The sequence below is a fragment of the Phaseolus vulgaris genome, chromosome 3 (genome assembly GCF_051622355.1).
Source record: "Phaseolus vulgaris cultivar YP4 chromosome 3, ASM5162235v1, whole genome shotgun sequence".
Taxonomy (NCBI): Eukaryota; Viridiplantae; Streptophyta; class Magnoliopsida; order Fabales; family Fabaceae; genus Phaseolus; species Phaseolus vulgaris.
In genome coordinates this window covers 15,895,695-15,901,694 of record NC_143500.1, presented here as the reverse complement: position 1 = coordinate 15,901,694, position 6,000 = coordinate 15,895,695, and positions in this window count along the sequence as shown.

Genomic DNA, 6,000 nt, shown 5'->3' with positions numbered 1-6,000 from the left:
AACAAAGTGATTAAAATTTTTAATTACTTTAAAATTAGTATCTAAAATCAAAATTGGTATCTAAATTTAAATAATAACTATTGAAAATTTAAGTATCTAATTATATGATGATTAGAACCTACAAAATTAGTTTCTAATTTTATTATTTTTAAAGACCAAAAATTACTTTTTAAAATGGATTAAAAGTGACTAAAAAAATGGTTTCTAATTACATTTTTAACAAGAGACTAAAAAACTGGTCTCTATAAAAGTAACTTTTTATTTTTATTTTTATAATTAGCTACCAAAAATATAGTATTTAATTATATTATAATTTTTATTTATAATAAATACCATTTTAGTAACCAATAATTTTTAGTTTATAAAATGATATATAAATTAGTTACTATAAAAACTATATTTTTTTAGTTTCTAAATTAGTTACCATTCAATCATTTTCTTGTACTGTTTGTTTTGTGCAAGATATGGAGAAAATACCATATCAATAAATTATGAGTAAAATTATATATAGAAAAAGATAAATAGTCGGTTGAATGAAAAAGATTATTTTTAGTACAATAAAAAAATATTTTTAGTATATTTTTTTTTAATTTTCCTATTTTTTTAATTCATATTAAGATAATTGAGCAAATATTTGATCTTTAGTAATTAACATGTATCTTTATTAAAGAGAAATTTAAAGTTAATATGCAACTAATCTTCTGTACACATTCAAAACTATGAATTTATAATGTATATGAGCATAATTGAGATAATTTCATGATTAATTCATGGTTAATTTTCTCTTTAACAAATGCAAGTTGTAATTGTTAAAGGCAAAATATGTGTTTAACCATTAACAAGAAAATTTAAATAAAACTAACAAAATTAAAATTTGTATACTAAACTTTTTTTTTTACTAAAAATAAAACATGTTAATACTTAAAAATAGAATATATTAATACTTGTGACATTGAATCGATTATTTTTCCTAAAAATAGTCATTTTCAATAAAAACATTATTGCAATAATATTTTTATTTGTTTTTAAATAACATTAAAATAATAATTTTACAATTTTTTTTATCCATATGTTAGTTTTCTTAACTAATTCTGAATGTGAGATACTTAACTCCTATATTTTAATATCTAAATTTAAAATATAAATCCAGATATTTAATCTTCTATTAAATTATTTTCAAAAACTTAATAATGTTACATCATATTCAAATAATCTTTTTTTAAAATTTTCTTAAAAATAAAAAGTTAAGTAATTCATAAGTTTTAAATTTTCTTTATATTAAATTTTGTTTCAAATTAAAACATTACTTAGTTTTTAGTTTTTAATAAGGGTGGGCAAAAAATCCAAATTACAAAATCCAATTCATAATTATCCAAATTCATATTAGTTTTGATCCATTTAAATGGATTTATCTCAAATCCAAATCCATATTTTTGGATTTTAAATCCAATCCATTTAATTGGATATGGATTAGATATGGATTGGATACATTTTAGGATTATTCAAATTGTATTTTGGGTTGGATTTTGACTTGGTCCGATCCAAGTTGAGCCAAGACAATTTAGGCCCAGTTTGAGCAAAGTCGACCCAAGTTCACGTCGAGCTGAGTCGTTCGGGCCCAAGTCGAATTGAGTCGGTATGGACCAAAGTCGAGCCAAGTCATTTCGGACCAAAGTCGAGCCAAGTCATTTCGGGCCAATGTAGAGACGAGCGGGCCCGAACCGATGTCGAGATGAGCGGACCCACACCGATGTCGAGCCTAGCAGGCTTGGGCCGATGTCGAGCCGAGCGGACCCGGACTGATGTCGAGCCAAGCGGGCCCGAGTCGATGTCGAACCGAGCGTGCCTGGGCTGATATCTAGTCATTCGAGCTCGGGCCGATGTTGAGTCGTGTAGGCCAAGGCCGATGTAGAGTACAAGGATTACACTTGTTACAGAAGATAATCTGAAATCAATACAAGCAGAATCCTATTCCACACACTTTGATCAATCACAAACTCTAAGCAATCTCAACTCTTTGAAAAACTCAAAATCTGTATTCAAAAACTTATTACTCAAATATGTTTTTCTGAATTTATTCAAAGATGTTGTTTGTTATCAAATCTTAACAAACTCTTTAATTGCATTTAATGATTGATCAAAGCATTTAAAGACTGGAGTGTAAGCAGTTAAATCATTTAAAGCTCAGTCAAAGTTAAAACAGTTTTTCTGTTATGGTACCAAAACAAACAATCGGTTGTTTCCTCAAATCAATCGGTTGTTTTGGTTTTAACAGCTCAACCATTTGAGAAACAGTTTTCAATCTTTTCTAAAAACATCTAAGTATAAACAATCGGTTGTTTCGACAAAACAATCGGTTGTTTTTAACTTAGTTTGAAAAACATTTTTCTTTCAAAAAGATTGAGAATGTCTATGCTTTGGATTCAATCAAGAGGTGGATTACATACATAATCTACCCCAGATCCTAACTAAAACAGCACAGCAACAACAAGCACAGCCAATACTTCAACATCCTTCAAAGGGTTTGGATTTTTCAAAGCTTGAACACCACTTGGTTCAACAAAGCCGACTGTGCCCGGGCCGATGTCGAGTCGAGCGGGCTCGGGTTGATGTCAAGCCGAGCGGGCCTGGGCTGATGTCGAGCCGAGCGGGCCCGGGCCAATGTCGAGTTGTTCGGGCCCAGGCCATTGTCGAGTCGTTCGAGCCTGAGCCGATGTAGAGTCGTTCTGGCCTGGGCCGATGTTGAGTCGTCCGGGTCGGGGCCGATGTTGAGTTGTCCGGGCCCGAGCTGATGTCGAGTCGCCCGGGCCCGGACCAATGTCGAGTCGTCCGGGCCCGGACCGATGTCGAGTCGTCCGGGCCCGGACCGATGTCGAGTCGTCCAGGCCCAGGCCGATGTCGAGCCGTCTGGGTCGGGCCGATGTAGAGCCGAGTTGGTCTGCGTCCAGGTTGAGTCAGCTTAGGCCCAGTTCGAGCCAAGTTAGTCTTTGTCCATATCAAAATGGATTTAATGTAATTGACAAAGTGGATTTAATATAATTAACAAAGTGGATTTAATCTAGATTCAATCCACTTTAAATGGATTTTAAAATCCAAATATATTTGATCTAGTTAAAGTGGATATGGATTTTAAATCCAATCCATTTATTTGGATTTGGATTATATCTAGATTGGATTTTAGAAAATCCAATCCATACCCACCCCTAGTTTTTAATTAACAATAAAGAAGACTTTATTTGTAACCATTCCAAACCCTAACATGCTTCAATTGAAGGATTGTACCTTAAAAGGTATAATTACCTTATTGGTCCCCTCATTTATGGTCAATATTCAATTTAGTACAGTAGTTTTTAAAAAAATCAATTTGGTCCCTTTGTTTTTTTTTTTTTTAAATATCTAAATTCGTCCTTGTTAGATATTATTAGACATAATTAGATATTATTTGATATTATGAGATATTATAGATATTGTTAGATATCTCATATTTATGTAATGGGCTTAGCCCATATGTTTCTTTTCCTATATAAACATAACCCTATGTGTTCAATATACACAAGGGATTTACCTTATTCTCTCTTTTTCTTTAATAGTCCTTTTTGTTAACTGCTCCTCAATGCCATCAAATGTTGCTTATGTGATAGAGAGAATTATTGATGTGGACTGTGAATTAAGAGACAAATGGGATTGGGTGTTGTGTGAGGTGGCAAGTGGGGGGGAATTTGGCAGAGATTAGTAAAGACCAACATTGGGGGGTTAGGGTTTCTCCTCTTCGTTAACATTTTTGGAGGGTGGTTTGTCAACGGATACCAAGGTCGTTTGTGGTGGACTTTGGTTTTGTGGATTCGTTGTTGGGAGGAAGGAGTTTGCTTTTGTGGATTCATTGTTGGATTCATGTTTTTTTGTGTGTTTCCTTAAGTGGGCATGAATGTCCGACTATAGGTCTGCATCTGCATCATCATGCACATGTAATTGGATGAGAGTGTAGAACCAGTCTAATTTTTGTTGAAGATGGGAGCTTTGATGTATCAAATCCATATGAAGCCTAAAGTTGTGCTGCTTTCTAGGTTTGGGTTTAGATTAGGGTGTTTAGAATCTTTGTAAGATCAGGTCTTGAAGCCTACACAAAGCTTGATTAAATCTGTTTTTAAGAAACTAAGTGTTTTTCCAAGCAAAGGGAAAAAAACCAATTGATTTATCGAAATAATCGGTTGTTTGTCACTTAGCTGCCTGGAAGTTGTGAAACTATTTTTTGAATCAATTGTGTAACTGTTTCACTCATTCAACTGGTTAAATCGTGGTTTCAACTGGTTAAATGTGTGTTTTCATAACAGTATTTTGAAAACCTTTTTCAACTAATTCAGTTGTTCAAATCTGCCTTAAACAGTAGCTTTTCAAATTCTATAAATATAGCTTCGTTTTCAAATCAAAAGACACGAGAAATACAACAAGTATTGATTCAGATTTGAGAAAGAGATTTGATTTTGAGAAAGAATTTTAAAGAGCAAGATTTCTTTCAAGCTTTGTTGTGTGGTAACAAGTGTTGATCATAGGATCTCTGGTTCTGTAAATCCAGGTGCTTTCTATCCTGATTAGTAACTTGTAATTGTACATCTTTTACATACTATTTGTATTTGAAATCCTGTAAAGTTAGAGGGTGTTTTGTCTTGAGGTGTTGTGTGATATGATTCCAATAACATGATAGAGATATTCTAGGAACATGTTATGGATTCAACTTGAGTTGGAATATGATTAGGCACTTTTCTAGAATTGGATCAATGTTCTTAACATTCAAGAACTCACCAAATCACAAGCAACCAAGCCAAACTCATGTAGAAACCCATTTTATGACAAAGGAACCGATTAAAACAAGTAAGAAAGAAAATGAACCGATTAAAACTATCTAGGAATCAAAGAACCGAACAAAAGCAAGATAAGATGCAAATGAACCGATTAAAAGTGACTAGGAATCAAATGAACCAAACAAAAACAAGACAGGAAGCAAATGAACCGATTAAAATGACTAGAAATTCCTAAGACATGTTTTTAGAGTTTACTTGGGAATGGAAATGGATGAATAAGATGGAAAAGAGAAGAGAACTTATGTGGTTGGAGTCCTTGGAGAGGAGAACGTCACTTGAAGGATACAAAGCTTCAAGATGAGTGTAGATGCCGCCAGTTGAGGTTCCAAGAGTGCACTCAAGATAAGACTAGAATAAGAGAAGACACAAGTCTCTCAATCACTCACCAATTTGGGAGAATTTCTATACTCAAGATATCAAATATGTATTTGAAGGACTCAAGCCCTCCTTTTATAGGAGAAGGACCGGTCAAGAGTTTACAAGAAGCTTACAAAGGAAGCTATCCAAGGTTGCCTTGCAACTCTTCCACTTCTAGCGCCTAAAGTGGAGAATGAAGGGATACCTTTCTAGACTATTCCTAAAGCTAATATCTAAAGATGCTTTACATAAGAGGTATCTTTAGGTTTCCCTCTTAGCACCTACCTAAACACTATTCTATATTATTTACAAATTTATACAAAAGAAACTATAAAGAGAGATATTAATTGAAGCCCATTCTTGAAAGCTTGTAGTCTTCTTTTGGCTTTAGGCTTGGTCCTCTCTTTATTTTAATTCTTCTTTAATTTTTTAGAAGACTAGAAGGAAGAACTTCAAATGTTTGGGTGACTGACCTCTTCTTCCATTAGTAAAATCCTCTCTTATTTGATCTCTATCATTGTGTGTGCAAAGAGGGTGAGTAGGCTTTGTGGGATTCAAAGTCACCACTTTGTGGTCTATGCTTGTAATCTGTGATTGATTGCTAGTGGAACTCAGTGGTTTGACTGAGAGCTGGATGTAGCTCAGGGATTGAGTGAACCAGTATAATCTTTGTGTGTAAATCTCTCTTTCCCTCAAACTCTCTAATTGTTTGATATTTCACTACTATAAACAACCAATTAAATAGTGACTTTAACCGGTTGAAATTCTAATAACTGTTTTTGTT